We start from the raw sequence: 16,036 nt of genomic DNA, 5'->3' as shown, positions 1-16,036 counted from the left end.
CCCGCTTTGTCTTAAACCTAATAAATTATATACTAAAACCTTCCTCTTGAATCACTCTATCTATTAAAAAAAACCGCATCAAAATCTGTTGCGTATTTTTAAAGATTTGAGCATACAAAGGGACATAGGGACAGAGAAAGCGACTTTGTTTTATATTATGTAGTGAAGATATGTATTAAGATCTCGAAGTTGAATTTTTAACAAGGGGCTTTTAATAAAGGGCTGATTTATTTATTAATAGTATAAATTATAAACTACGCTAGGTATTTCATTGTAATCAAAATGAAAGTAGTTAGGTATGTGAATATAATAAATGCTGTTTAAAAATCCGTCCTTAACTCTGTGTGTAAAAATATATTTTATTTTATTAAAATTATAGTAAAATTATAAAAGGTTTCATTACCTCATATTTCGATTTCAATTAGATGTTTAATTTGAAAATCACTTAGTACATCTGAAACTGTCATATATTTTTTTTATATCTTAATGCACATTATAATTATTATAACTTTACCAACTTTACTATGAACCATATTTGTTTGTTTTTAAATAAATTAACAAGATTTTCATTTTTGTTCAATTTAAACGAATTTCATATTTATACGACCTCTTTTTTTAAAAGATTTGTTACAATTTATTGTTGTTATTTAAGTAGTAATAAAATCCTAAATTAGGATATTACCATGTGGTAAATTATTTAGAATAAGTTAATTACGTGATTTATTTATTTTTTTAATAAATGTTTGATTTTGTATGCTGTTGTTTTATTTTGGGAAAGACCTTATTTCAATACTATCAGACGCTATTTATATTGGCACTAATAACATGAATATTTTTTTGTTTGTTCGTTTATACAAATATACGAACGCATTGCTCCGCTCCAGGGGCCTTAGACAAAGTAACAATTAAAAAACAATAACGAAGTTAGAAAAGGAAAAATGTATGGGATTGACATTAGATAGACCACGTGATCTAACGCGGCGTATGTCAATGGTCAATCCCATACATTTTTGCCTTTTCTAACTTCGTTATCGTTTTTTAATTGTTACTTTGTCTACGGCCCCTGTTGGTGTTAGCGTCATGATATATAGCCTATAGCCTTCCTCGATAAATGGGCTATCTAACACCGAAATAATTTTTCAAATCAGAGTTCTCGAGATTAGTGCGTTCAAGCAAACAAACTCTTCAGCGGGGCGGACTACTAGTTTGATATAATTTTGTTTTTGTTCGTTCCAAAAACATATTTACAGACCGCAACTCCCTCTATAGTTGCGTGTGAATACTTCTATAGTTCATAGCAGCGCCATCTAGCGACGAATAGAATTTCTAATTTTGTATATTTTAATACATTCGATTTCACAAGCGTTGTTGATACTAGATGGCGCTGTAACCAAAATATATGAGTTTTTTTTAATAATTATCTAAGTAATTGAATCAAGGAATATTTCTTAAGTGTATGTAAACACATGTTGTAAATGATTTTGATGTTATTTCATAATAAAATTAATATGATTAATTGATGTCAAGTCTGTCTGTCTGCTCTTACAGTTACGGTCGCTCGGTTAAAATACTGCGCCGATTTTGTTGACATTAGAAGTGAAGATAGAAGACCGGAGGTTGAAAATAAGTTATTTTATCAAAAATCAATTCAAAGCTTGAAATAGGAGATGAAAATTTTAGCACATTGATTTCAAACCGCTTATCAAAAGTTTATGGATCATAACATGTTTCGAATATAGTTAATCTTAATTCATAATATTTGAAACACAAATGTTTGTTAGGAGAATGTTGAAGATGGCATATTATGATGAGATTTTTTTAAGAAAAAAAGAATTCGATCACGCAGCGGGATTCGAACCCGTGTCCTTCACCTATCCTATATCTAACCCCGCCTAGTAATCGACTTTACTCCTACTCAGTAACAATAATTAATTATTAAACAATAAATAACATATTTATTATTTACACAAACAAAACCACAAGATAACTTAGTATAGAGATCAACGATTAAATAAACATTTAAATCCGTATTTAGGTCGCAAATTTAATATCAATTAAGATATTCATTAAATTAATATGTATTTAATACCTTCATATAAACATGTAGGAAAATGCGTAGTACTTTAATAATAATATAATATACTTAATGATATTCTAGATGTTTCGATGATGTCATAAAAAATATATAAATAATAGCAGATGCTTATTATGCTGTCAGGCTTGTAACAGGATCCTTACAATACTGGACTGTGGGGGTTGTTTGTTCAACCCCTCGGGGTTTTTGGTAAAAGGGGTTGCTAGAAAATACCAGTGTTACTAGTGTATATGGGCGGTGATGACCACTTAACATCAGCCCACCTGCTACATTGCTTGCTCTGACATAAAAAATAAAAATAATGTTTATTCGAATAAGATGTATCGTGTAGTAACTACGATCCAACAAGTTGATTTGTTGTGTGTTTAAACCTAATATATAAAATTCGTGTCACGGTGTTTGAAGCTCCTGCGAAACGGCTTGACCGATTCTCATGAAATTTTTAGTGCATATTGGGTAGGTCTGAAATCAGACAACACCTTTTTTCATCACCTAAATGAAAAGAGCAAGGCAACGTTTACTGGGACAGTTAGTATACATTTGTTGTTGTTGCTTCAAGCACTTCTTGCCGTGGGACGTCCACTGCTGGACAAAGGCCTCCCTCAAGGATCTCCAGTACGACCGGTCACCGGCGGCCTGCATCCAGCGGCTCCCTGCCACTCGAACCAGGTCTGTCCATCTTGTGGGAGGTCGTCCCACGCTTCGTCGTCCAGTTCGTGGCCTCCATTCCAGAACCTTTTTGCCCCAACGGCCATCGGTTCTACGGGCTAGTATACATTTAATTTCAATTAATCATATGCGATCTTTTTAAAATGTAGAGTTAATAAGGTAAAACCTGATAAGTTAAAACGTCAACTGCATAAAAAGGAAATAATAAGGTTTTGGCTGTATTTCATTAATTTATTCAGAAGAATTAACTAACATATAATAACAAAAAAAAACCTTGGTCAAAAAAACATTTGTATATTCATTGAAAACTCCCAAGTTATAGTATATGTATAAGTATAAGCCCATATACGTAATTGCATTGATTGATTTTTCGTGCGTTCATTTAATTTAACAAACATAAAACAACTAAATCATTATGGCTCTATAATCTTATTATTTTTAATTTTTATTAATAATATAATATGCCGTGTAGATAGATTATTTATTATTGCACACATAAGGTAACAAAATAATTGACCGAACAATACATAACATTGCAATTATATTTATTTTTAAACAATTATTTGTAATTACATTTTAGGACAACATATCATCACATATCATACAGAGGTAAAAGCAAAGCTAAGAACCAAGTAAGTAACGTGAAGTAAAACTGCAATTATTACAAATCCTGTCGACAGATATATGAAAAGCTATAATAATAGATACCTATTCATTCACATTAATAAACATGGCAATAATTAATAATGCAATTTTATTACCAAGAAGATAATTTAAATTTCCAAGTCACGTCAAATCGAATATCTGGCCGAACGGGTTCGAATCCTGACATCATCTTTATAAATCGAATTAAAAAAAAACCACGACCTTTTCCGACCGGTTCCTCAACAGTTTGCTGAGAGAATGCGTCTCGCGCGGTCGCCATGCGAGAGTCGATACACGAAAACGAATTAAAAAAAATAAACTAACATCGATTCCGAATTCAAATTTTCGAGGGAAAATAGTCGACATTCGAAAAAAGTTTAGTTTTCCAGCCAGTTCGGTTAGGATGTGATGGTTTATACAGCAATGTGGTTTTTATATCTGTGATCGTACGGGTGTGTTTTCTGTGCACTGTGCTTGAAGGCCTTCGGTTGTTTTTTTTTTATTTTAAAAAGGTAAGGCGAACTTTTATGAGTGCAATTTCTTGGAGCGACTTTTTTGCTTTTTTTGTACTTACTTGAAAGTTTTGTTCAATAAGTACATACATTTATATTTATATGGAGTTCGTATACCTTGAGATATGTACCTACATATTGACATAATGTGTGTAGGCTATAGTTTTAAGCATGGGACGTTAATCGTAATACAAAATTACGTAATTTTTTCAACCTTGACACATGGGATCGGTAGAACAGATGGATAATGGTTGTAACATACCTACCTACATTATTTTTTACATTGTATTTTATAGTTACATTTTTTCTACTATAACTAAAAGTTCTTTAAAACTACGGTAATAAAAATTGTATAAGTAGGTACTAGGCCAGTGTATTTTATCATCAGGAAATACTGTTTTTAACCTTCTGAGATTTGATTGAATTCTAGATTTTATTTATAAATATTCAAAAGTAATTTGGCATTAATTTACTTAATTTTTTATACAAATGCGACATTAGGAAGATTTTTTATAAATAAAGGGTGCTAATACATTGATAAAGTTTCTTAATAAATTACTGTAAGGGTTTATTATTACCCTTGTTATGAGAAGGTCGTGATATCGGTTTCCTAGTCGGAGATAAGTTTGATACGGTCCAATGAACGGTAGTTTCTCGTATTTAGGTACATATATTATCTATATACCTACCTATACAAATATTATATCTTCGTTTATATAAAATAACTAGCGGTCCGCCCCGGCTTCGCCCGTGGTACATATTAACGTTTTCTCTACATAAGAACCATCCTCGTACTTCAAGGAATATAATAAAAAAAGAATTATCGAAATCGGTTCAGCCGTTCTCGAGTTATGGAATTACAACGAAAAGTGGCATTGATTTTTATATATTAGATGTAAAAATATTACAACTGGCAGATGTCTGAACATTTTTAATTACTTTAAATAAACATAGTTACCTACTTCCCAATAAACTCTTTAATACCTACTAAATAAGAGTAAAAAACATTTTTGGGAAGTTTTTACTGTTTGTTTGTTCATGAATCATGATGGAATGCTGCGTTTATTTCAATTCGATTTTCAGTGTACTACAGCCTACAGGGGCCGTATTATGACCTCTTATTTCCAGACAGTTTACGCCGTGAATTACACTGACTGGCAAATTCATATTATCGGCTATTTATAGGTATACGGCTGGTTATTGCGTTCATAATAATATGAGGTCCATAATACGGCCCCAGGTACCTTACAACATTATAGTTTATACCATACGTTCCTTGACATGCATTTAACAATGTTATAATTTAATACTGTGCTATTGTTTATTTCTATAGATTAAGGTATGTATCTAGTACCTACCAACTTGCCACATAAGATAAACCATATTGCAGGTATTCCGTATTTCATAATATAATAAGTCGCAGATTATTTATTATTCAAAAGTTCATTTTACGCATTGATGACTTTAGCATCAGCTATTTAATAAAATAACAGGTTTTTATTAACATTTTTCACCTTCGCAGTTCTTGTTTTTGTCACAGATTGTGAATCGAATTATTATTGTTTTTGTCAGTTTTTATTTTTAATGATCAATTCAAACTTGATAAATTATAAAACTAGGTAGGTAGTTGGAGCTCGCGATTTTGCGCTGTTTTTGCGACAAACATACAAACTAACTTTAACATTATAAATATAAGTAGGAAATAACCTAGGATATTCCTAAATACTATTCTGATAGTTATAAAATATCTTGATTTTCATAGCTAAAGGACTTTGTTTTTAAAATGAATAATAATAATTATTCCTAGAGTGTTCCAAAGAGTCAATCATAATTAATTATTATTATCATATAAAAAGTTCATAATATTTCAGTATTATTAAAATAGACAAATAAATGTATTATTGATGCAATTTGTCTCTATGTTTGCATGAATCATGATCTAATCTCCAAAACGGTTCAACAGATATTCATGCAACTTTCACGGGCAGATAGAGCCCGTTGATTACAAAGGTTGAGTAAGCTAAAAATGACGTGCAAAATGGAATGGTTCATTATATCACACTTGTTATTTGGTAATATCCTCTTAGCTAATAAGTTATACTAATTTTGGCGCGATGGAGAAAAATGATGAGAGTGAATTTTTACGATGCGCGCGCACACCGACACCTAAATTTAACAGCATGAAGTTAGTTCTAGGTGGTATGACAAATTGATAACTATATTATGTTCAAGTTGTATATTCTAGTACTTTCCATACGCGGCATACGCCAAAGAAGTATAACTTCTAACGCGTGTACATAAGAACACACACTCTTTTTTTTCTTTTAAAAGAGTAAGTACCTAGGTACAATGATAATATTATAGCTAAAATGGAGTGATAGAGTAACAAACAAACTAACATACAAACATTCGCATTTATAATATTTCCTTCTTAAAACCTAAAATTATTTTCCTTTCGTTTTTATAAGTGAGGTTAAAAATAGGCTCTATCTATACTAACATTATAAAGCTGAAGAGTTTGTTAGTTTGAACGCGCTAATCTCAAGAACTACTGGCCCGATTTGAAAAATTCTTTCGGTGTAAGATAGCTCATTTATCGAGGAAGGATTACAACAAATAAGTAAGAGTTTCAATTTAAAAACTTACAGTCTTCTATATTTTTGTAAAATTAAAAATTTGCATGATATTTACAATATTCTACGAAAAATGACTACATAAAGCATGCCTATAAAGTTCCGGCTGTGACGTCACCAGGTAGGCGGTCGTGGGTGTGAAGCCTTGACTTACCTGTACAATTATATATGTTTAACAGATTGTATTGATTTTTGACGGAAATGTGGAAATTATTGAGAAAAAATCTCAATATTTTCCTTTAGTGTAACGTAACACAAAAGTAGGCATATTTTGTTAATAATATTTAGGTTTTGGGTTATAAAAGTACTAATTTTTTTCAATTGTAGGTATTTACGACAAGAATTAAATTGAAAATTAGTCAAAATATCGTAATAATTCCAAGATTCACAAGTCACAACCTAATCACCATCATCAGCCCATATACGTTCCCACTGCTGCGCTGGGACACGGGCCTATGAGGGTACAGGCCATAATCCACCACGCTGGCCAAGTGCAGGCAGATGTCACATGTCGTCGAACTTTTGATCCTTCGACACATCGCTGTCGGTTTCCTCACGATGTTTTCCTTCACCGTTCGAGCAGTGGTGATGTTATAACATGCGCAGATAAATACTTACAACAATTCACAACCCAATATTTCTACAATAATAGTGTTAAAGAGTTACCTTGAATTACCATTTATAAGAACTTTATACGGTAAGAGAAACTTACGATTTGAGGGAGCACAATTGTACAACAGCTTGCCTAAAGCAATTAAAGATTCCTCATCAGTTAATATTTTTAAAAATAAATTAAAGACATACTTAACTAATTTCGATAGCTGATTGTGTTATACTAACTGCAAAATTGTTATTTCTCATATTTGTAAAAGATCATATTGTATTGTTCTTGGTTTATGAGATTAATAAAGTTCTTTAAACCGAATATTACTTAGTATTTTTATTTATTAAGAAAAACACACATCATATTATATATACAGGTATTACATTATGTATACGTATGTACTCTAGGTATAAATATGAATCATATAACTATTAACTATGCCATTTAAAAGTCCGCCCATTGATATAAAACCTTAAGATCTAAAAAGGAAATACAGCTCTTACTAATATTTATTTATTATTTAACTTTAGCTTCGCTTACTTCGATTTCACATTATTATACAATTACTACTAGTGGTCCGCCCCTCTTCGCCCGTGGTACCTACGTGTTTAAACTATCCTATCTCTCAAGTTGGATCGAACTGCACATGGTGTGCGAATTTTATTATAATCGGTAAAGTGATTTAGGAGTCCATTGAGGACAAACATTGTGACACGAGATTTATTATATATATTAAGATTTCAATACATTTAAATTTATTGTCTATATACCTACTTAATAATATAAAGCTGAAATGTTCGTTTATTTGTTTGAACGCGTTAATCTCAGAAAAATTCTTTCATTGTTAGATAGCCCATTTATCGAGGAAGGCTATAGACTATTTATCATCACGCTAAGACCAACAGGAGCGGAGCAACGTGGGGCACAGCTAGAATATAATATTCATATTCATAATATAAGGTCAGTCTATATTAAGATAATTCAAATATACTGGCCTCCACGATAATCCTTAACAATTAAGCAACGCGACAAACTTGGATTAATTTCATAATAACGTAGGCTGCGCCTGCGCATGCCCTTGCGAACCATATCAGGATAGTTGCACAATTGATCGTCTTCAGTCTGGGTTGCCTTGTTTTAATATTATTATTTTTTTTGCTAAATTAGTGATGTAAGATGGTGTCTCGTGTGTATTACATCATACATGTCATAGAACATAGTCGCTTTTTATCTGTCCCTATGTATATTTTATCAAATATATATCTTTCAAATTTCGCAACGAACTAGGTACTACTATCTAGCTTTTTACATTAAATATATAATAATAGAATTTTGACCCATTTCAAACGGACAAATTTAATTCAAACTTTGTACATTTATCAAGGTTCGGTGATTATACAATGGATGGTTTTTAAATTATATAAAACATTATTACTTGTAACATTCTGTGAAGCTAAGGCTGGTTGCAGAGCTTGACCGACCATCAGTGCGTACGTCAGTCGCGCTTGTCATATGTATGGAAATTCATAAAACCGTTCATAGCTAGACCGACCATACGCACGCGTATTGTCATGCGCATTAGTGTCATAGTCATACAATTGTTGATGCGTGTCGTCAGGACCGACGGTACGCACTGATGGTTGGTCAAGCTCTGCAACCAGGCTAATAAAAAGCGTTTAAAATAAGAAAAATTCCAGATATCACTACATAGTACAAAATAAAGTCGTTTTCTTTGTGCTCATATTCCTATGTATACGTCTACTTAAATCTTTAAAACTATGCAATGGATTATGATGTGTTTTTTTAATACATAGATTCACGATAGAGTCGACGTTCTTGAGGAAGGTATATAATTTATTAGGTTTTAGATAAAGCATGTATTATTACAATTTGTTAAACATTGAGCCAAGACAGGTGACTAATAGAAGGTTATTTAGGTCTTACTCTCAAGTCTCAACACTAGGTGAACGGTGGCGTAAGCTGATAAATAACTTTCTCGTATTGTGTAACCACCCTACATTGTTTGTTTTATTTGATCTGATCTTTTTTTGGCGTGTTACAACAGTCTGTGTAAATTTTTATGTAGGATGTTAAAGTGTCAACAAAAAAAGACTGACTTAAAAAGGAAGGCTTAAACTGGGCTAGAATTCTAGTTATCGAATATTATATTATGTAATTATGAAAAATTTTAAACTTCTGTTGTAAGTTTTCTTGAGATTGTAGGTACCTAGTATGGAAAAAAAAGCTCTGTAATATCTTCTTCTTTATTCTATTTTTGCGTTCGTATATTTTTCTTACCTTTCTGACGAATCAACTATGCCCACAATCTCAAAGTATATTCATATTTAAACTCCAAATTGAAGACTTCTAAAACACACGTAAAAAAATCACAATTTTCATACACAATCTCTTTTTTAATAGATAAAAGGCGGAATTGAACAATTCTGTAAAGACATACATACAAAATTACCATCAACATTAAAACTAATCCACTATCATTAGATTCCTTCAAGCATTACTTGTATCACGCTTCGCGGAGCTTAACAGTTTCCGGGTTCTAATAGACATACATACGAAAATGTAATTTGCATTAATTATACAGAATGACTGGGTATTGTGCGACGTTGTTAATTTATTGTCTGGTAATTGTTTTGACTAAATAATAAATGTAGTAGAAAATACAGAAAAATAAAACGGCAAGGTCTCTTAAAGAAAAAGCTGTAAGTTATAAATATAAAATAATAATACGTAGTTTAGTTGCCATCGTAACTTGAGTTTTTAATAAAGAGACTAGGGCTTTAATTAATCGGCTTATTTAGCTAGTTAACTATGAAATATACTATAGTTACTATTTTGTATTTGCAACATACATAATATTATATTTCGAGCAATAATTGTTAAGTTAGTATTATATTATTTTATATAAATAATTGTATAAATTTATGAAGAATAGAAAAAATTCGATCACGAGGCGGGACTCGAACCCGCATCCTTCGCGCCATTCCGGGGCGGATGCCTCACCAACTCAGCCACTCGTGACCCGCCTGAGCGATCGAATTTATTCTATTCTTTATAAATTTATATTTATAAAGCATTTGAATGCCATAAAACCAAAAATATAAATTCAATAAATAATTGTGTTCATTATGTGGTTCATTACTACTTGATATCAATGTGTAACGTATTATCAATCTTATATCCTTATCAATAAGGTCCGAACTAAAGCTGTGATAACAAGTATCTAGTACTAATACACAAAATCTAGAATGTCTTGGTCTAGATTTAGCGAATGTATATAATATCCATATTAATTTGGTACCTTAAAACTAGATATAGGAATGATAAAATTGGTGTTTGACTATTTGTAATGTACCGAATAATAACTATCGATTTGTACTCGGGCATAATTATATTCTTATACGTTTTAGAATTTATTTATAAATTATTATATGTATGTTAGTCTGTAAGGTATTTATTCTATGGGTCGGTACAATTTATTGTCTGTCACCTGAAATAAATTTAATAAATTAAAAATAAAAATATGTTTGTAATGATTCGCCAGATGTGCGTAAAACTCGAGAACGGCTCGACCAAATCGGATTTTTTTGACGTTTTTCTTAAGACAAAATGAAGGTTCTATTAGAGAGAGAATACGAAAAATGGTCAATAGGAAAAAACAACGTCTGCTTGCTGCAGCCAGTGTATAATAAAAAGAGCGTGCCTGTCAGAAGTGAAACTTCTTTGGCAAGAATCAAAGATAACAAAATCGTCCTTACTCCATGACGTTTATTGCTAACTATGACACGACCTTGAAATTTTACTCTCAACGCGCCTAAAGAAGTTTCACTTCAAAAATTAATTTAAAAAAATTTTAATCGACCCCTTTGCGATTTCATTCACAAAATACCATTCTTTCATTATTTATGAAACTTATATGGAAATTAGTAATAACTTATACTTGAGTCAACTTGACTTTAAGTTAAGTGTGTCAATGAAATACTTATGTAAGAATGAATCTTAATCATTGCGAACATCTGTTTTATATTTTAAAGGACGTATTGTTATTTTTAACATAATATTTGCTGCACCTGTATGTTTGTATGACCATAAAAACATAAAAATAGCATTTATTTGTTTGAATTGAGTTCACAGACTCATAGTGTAGGTACTCTCTCGATTGAGTTCACTCTTTACTACTTCCTTTAGACTTGATTTTGAAACTTTACGGACAGATTAAATTCAAACTTTGCAGACTTATCTAGTATGGGTGACAAATGACAATACAATAAAAAATTTTGAAGTTATACTTCTTTTGGCACGATGGAGAAAAATGATGAGAGTGAATTTTTACGACGCGCGCACACCGACACCTAAATTTAACAGCATGAAGTTAGTTCTAGGTGGTATGAAAATTGATGACTATGTTCAAGTTGTATTTTTTCCATACGCCAAAGAAGTATAACTTCTAACGCGTGTACATAAGTACACACACTCTTTTTTTTTTAGCTAGGTATGTGGTTTTGTATCATTACTTGCTATGCTGCGCGTTATTCTCTGTACTCTATTCCTCTATACATATATATTCATTAGAAATAGTTACTGTTCTGCAATTAGTATACTGTAGTGATATTTATATCAGAAATTGTTTATACATGTACATGTACCCCATTGCTTAATTTTCCCGTTTCACGTGTAAATAAATATTATCACATTACAACAGAACTCCCTCGCAAAAACGGACTATTAATATAATTCTCTTGTTTCTTAATGATATAAAATATTCTATGTACATCTTTTCGTAATATAAAACAGTCACAAGATAAATATACCGCTATCCATATTTAGTATAACATAGCAATTTATAATCAGAATGCAACGTTAAAGGACATAACGCTATTCTAAGGCCCCGTTTCCACCTGCAAGTAAACTTCTGCAAGAACTGTCCGACAGTCTATCTGACAGCAGCTTGCATGTGTAAACTCGGCGTTTCCACCTGCAAGTAGACTTGCAAGTTGCTGTCAGACAGACTGTCGGACACTTCTCGCGGAAGTTTTCTTGCAGGTGGAAACGCGGCCTAAGATATATCTCGTCTGCCAGAAAAACTTACGTAAAGTTGTGTAATGTGTACATGAAATATTCATTTTACACCGGTGAATGTGTTTTATCTTCACTACTATAGTATTATGTGTGTGTTTACTAACTGTGCCCACTTCGTTGAACGCAGTGTACAGTGACTCTAAGTATGAGTGGGTATAAAGCAAAATTACCAATCTTCTATATCTATAAGATGATACGTGTAATATTCAACCAAATCGATGATATTTTCGAGGATTCTGTTTCATCAAAAACATAAAATATTAAAATTGACTCGATAAAAAAAATCACAAAGTTAGCGAGAACTTTGAGTTAATATATCATAAGTACTTAACTTTAACTTCGAAGGCGATCGAGGATACGTTGAATCGAATGCTTACCTTGCTTACCTACGCCTACAATCGGCATTTGCATCATTGGATTTTCCCTCCTTTCGTATTATGTAATATGACTAATATTTCCCAGGATATAATATAACTTTCGAGAGGTGTCAAGGGAAACCCGGATGGAACGAAGTTACTAAATTTACTAATGAGAGAGAGAGATAGACAGAGAAACACGCGCACGCCGCCGCGCCGCACGGCTTTAACTATAGCAAAAAGTGTCGTTCCAACTTTTGGCTAGCCCTCTTTCGCAACGCGCGATAAAGAACTTCGTTCCAATAATCGGGTTAATGTTAAACATCACCACTGTTTGAAACGGTGAAGGAAAACATCGTCAGGAAACTGACATGTCGAAGAATGAAACAATTCAAAGGCATGTGACATATGTCCGCACTTGGCCAGCGTGGTGGATTATGGCATGTACCCTCATAGGAGGCCCGTGTCCCAGCAGTGGGAACGTATATGGGCTGATGATAATGATCAGGTTGATTTCTCAATAAAGAGATAATTTTAAATGCAATAGGAATAACATTTTCCGCTTAGATCAAATTTTAAAGACTTTTTTACGGATTCTTAAGTGTTCGAAATGTCGGGCTAATAATATAGGTAAAATTAATCGCATATAAAATTCGGTCTAAAATCTAGGTGTTTACCTGATTTAGGATATGGAATTCTAGCTATGTTCTAATCAATTTCCATTTGCGCAAAGATATCGTCAGTAGGTTCTAAATTCTAATCAAGTAACACTTAGGTAAAAACATCTTTAGTTAAATAGAAAAACATGATATATCGTAAGAAATAGACATGACTTAACTTGAATTGAGCTGATAAGAACGTTATTAAGTATATTTATTTTTAAGTTTTCTTTTTTAATATGATAATATATACGTACAGTTACTTACATATTTTGTAAAATTAAATTGTAATACTGAAATGATTTAAAAGAGCAACTATGGAGTTTCTTGCCGATTCTTCTCCATAGATACTGCTTTCCGAATCGGTGGTAAATGTTAAAATATGTATTGACGTTTCAAAAGTGCTTCTCGAAGAAGTGTAATTGAATAAATAAATGTTTGAGTTTGAGTTTGAGTTTAATCCAAAATGCCACCACTCTTAATATTTGTCTTAGAAATCAAAAACCTAGTCCAGCATAAGTATAACTGCTTATAACCAACTTAAAAGTTAAAACAAAAGTGCTTAAGTTAGCACCGTTAAGTTTAAGTTACGTCACGTTGCCCAATCGGTTGTCCCGTTACTTGATCATATGCGATACGATAAGTCGGTACGATAAAGTGTAAACTTTTGTCGTGTATGTATTGTGTAATAGAGGTTTGATGCTAAATAAGTTAAATTACCTGTAAAAATCTGTATCAAGTAACTTTAAGTTACTTACTTGAAAATAATATTAATGTGTAATGCTTGGAAAATCATTTTAAGCATAAACATTAGCTGTTCTTTACCAAAATACTATCTGATGTTTCATCCAAAACTATCCAGCTTTTACGAATATGTTCAAGCACATATAGAAAAACAAAAATACACCAATCATAAAAATATGACGAACGTTATACATTACGCACTCAAAATTAAATTTTAAATATGTTATAGTTTTGGACTGAAAACTACAAGTACCAGCTAGATTTTAATCTATACTGATATTATAAAGCTGAAGAGTTTGTTTGTTTGTTTGTTTGAACGCGATAATCTCGGGAACTACTGGTCCGATTTGAAAAATTCTTTCGGTGTTAGATAGCTCATTTATCGAGGAAGGCTAGGCTATATATCATCACGCTATGACCAACAGGAGTGGAGCCACGGGGGTGAAACCGCGCGGAGCAGCTAGTAATTTTATATATCTACTTCTCGAGTTTAAAATGCACTTAAAACACCTCTTCGAAATCAAATAACACAATATAACGAAACAATAAAAAAAATTACAAAAACTATGATTAATTAACACATTAATTCTAACATAAAAAACTCACACAGATCAAAGATTACATTCTTTAAAATACAATATAACAAGGAAATACAAGCTTGTATTGAAAATGTAACTCTATATCGACGGAATAGGGTTGAATTTTATTTAGATAATGTACTAAGGTCCTAGGTCATTGTCGATGTGCCTGGTTGTTTCAAAGCTATTTCTACACGGAATTATTATGTAAAATTTTATTTTAATATTATTATTAAGACTATTTTGCTTTAATTCAGAAAAAATATTCATGTAGAGCCATGAAATCTGTGAGCTAAATCTCAAGCTCTAGGTAATACATACCTACATATATGTATTTTGAACTAGCTGATCCATGCAACTTCGTCTGCTATGAACAGGAATATTTTTGGTACATTTTTCATTGCTACTCCACACTTTTTATCCGATTGCTGCGAAGCAAAAGGAAGAGTGATGGTTTTGACCTGTATGTATATCTGTTCCCTCATAACTTCTAAACTTAACCTTCCTCGATAAATAAAATATTCAAAACCAAATTAATTTTTCAATTCGATCCAGTAATTCCTGATATAAAGATTATCTGTGCCAAATTTCATCAAAATCGGACCGGTAGTTTATGCGTGAAAACCATACATACATACATACAAACCTTTCCTCTATAAAATATTAGTGTAGAAAGGCTTCAAAATTTTTTATTAATAGGTTTTCCTATGTATGTTTAGTATTATATTATGTGTAGTTTTGAATCAGTTCCTACTAGATCCATAACGTGTTAAGTAAAATTTCATAATTTTCCCAGCAGTGTTGCCTGCATGAGAACTCTTTTCGCAAACCTATAACACAATTGTGTGTTAACACTGTGTTAATAATAGTTGATGTATTTTTTTATTGTAATTTATAGTTTATAAACTGTTTTAAAAAATACAGTGACTTAAATTCAAATTTATTTTTAATCTGTATTAAAAATGACGGTGACCAAAAGTAGTGTGAATTATTAATAAGATGTTATCATTATGTACAATTATGTTGCAAAATTTTACTGTTTCATCTGCATGACCTAGGAAAAATGTTATAGGTATCCAGTATATTACAACGAAAATAGGTACCTACTTGTATATATGGGCATACTAAACCTGTTCTCAAAATAACTGGTTGGTCGTTTGAAAATCAGGGGTCAAAGTTCACAAAAAACGTATTTATTTTTTATCTATGGCTTTTACGCTATTTGTATTTATTATCTATATCGGAGAGAATTAAATTCTCTACAACTTTACCATAATTTTTTTTATAACTTGAACTGTTTTCGAAATAGAGGGCGTATAGTATACGAATTTTAATATATCTAATATATATGTCGTGGTCATATCGTAGATTTGATCATTTCATGATATGAGTGGCCATTTCACGAAATGGTCGCATATCGTGAAATGGCCAATTTAGTTTGGCC

General features: G+C 31.8%; 1 protein-coding gene across 1 annotated transcript in view; it reads left to right on the top strand.

Annotated features, from left to right (window-relative positions):
• Positions 1 to 3,646: 3,646 nt before the first annotated feature.
• The window catches only part of LOC123704017, a 41,478-nt gene continuing 29,088 nt past the window's right edge, over positions 3,647 to 16,036 (top strand). The window contains exon 1 of the mRNA XM_045652262.1: positions 3,647 to 3,921. The gene's annotated coding sequence lies outside the window, so the exon portion shown is untranslated. The remainder of the gene's footprint in view (positions 3,922 to 16,036) is intronic.

Source organism: Colias croceus, chromosome 28, assembly GCF_905220415.1.
Source record: "Colias croceus chromosome 28, ilColCroc2.1".
Classification (NCBI taxonomy): Eukaryota; Metazoa; Arthropoda; class Insecta; order Lepidoptera; family Pieridae; genus Colias; species Colias croceus.
Note: the sequence above shows the minus strand (reverse complement) of the source record. Positions and strands in the feature narration are given on the sequence as shown.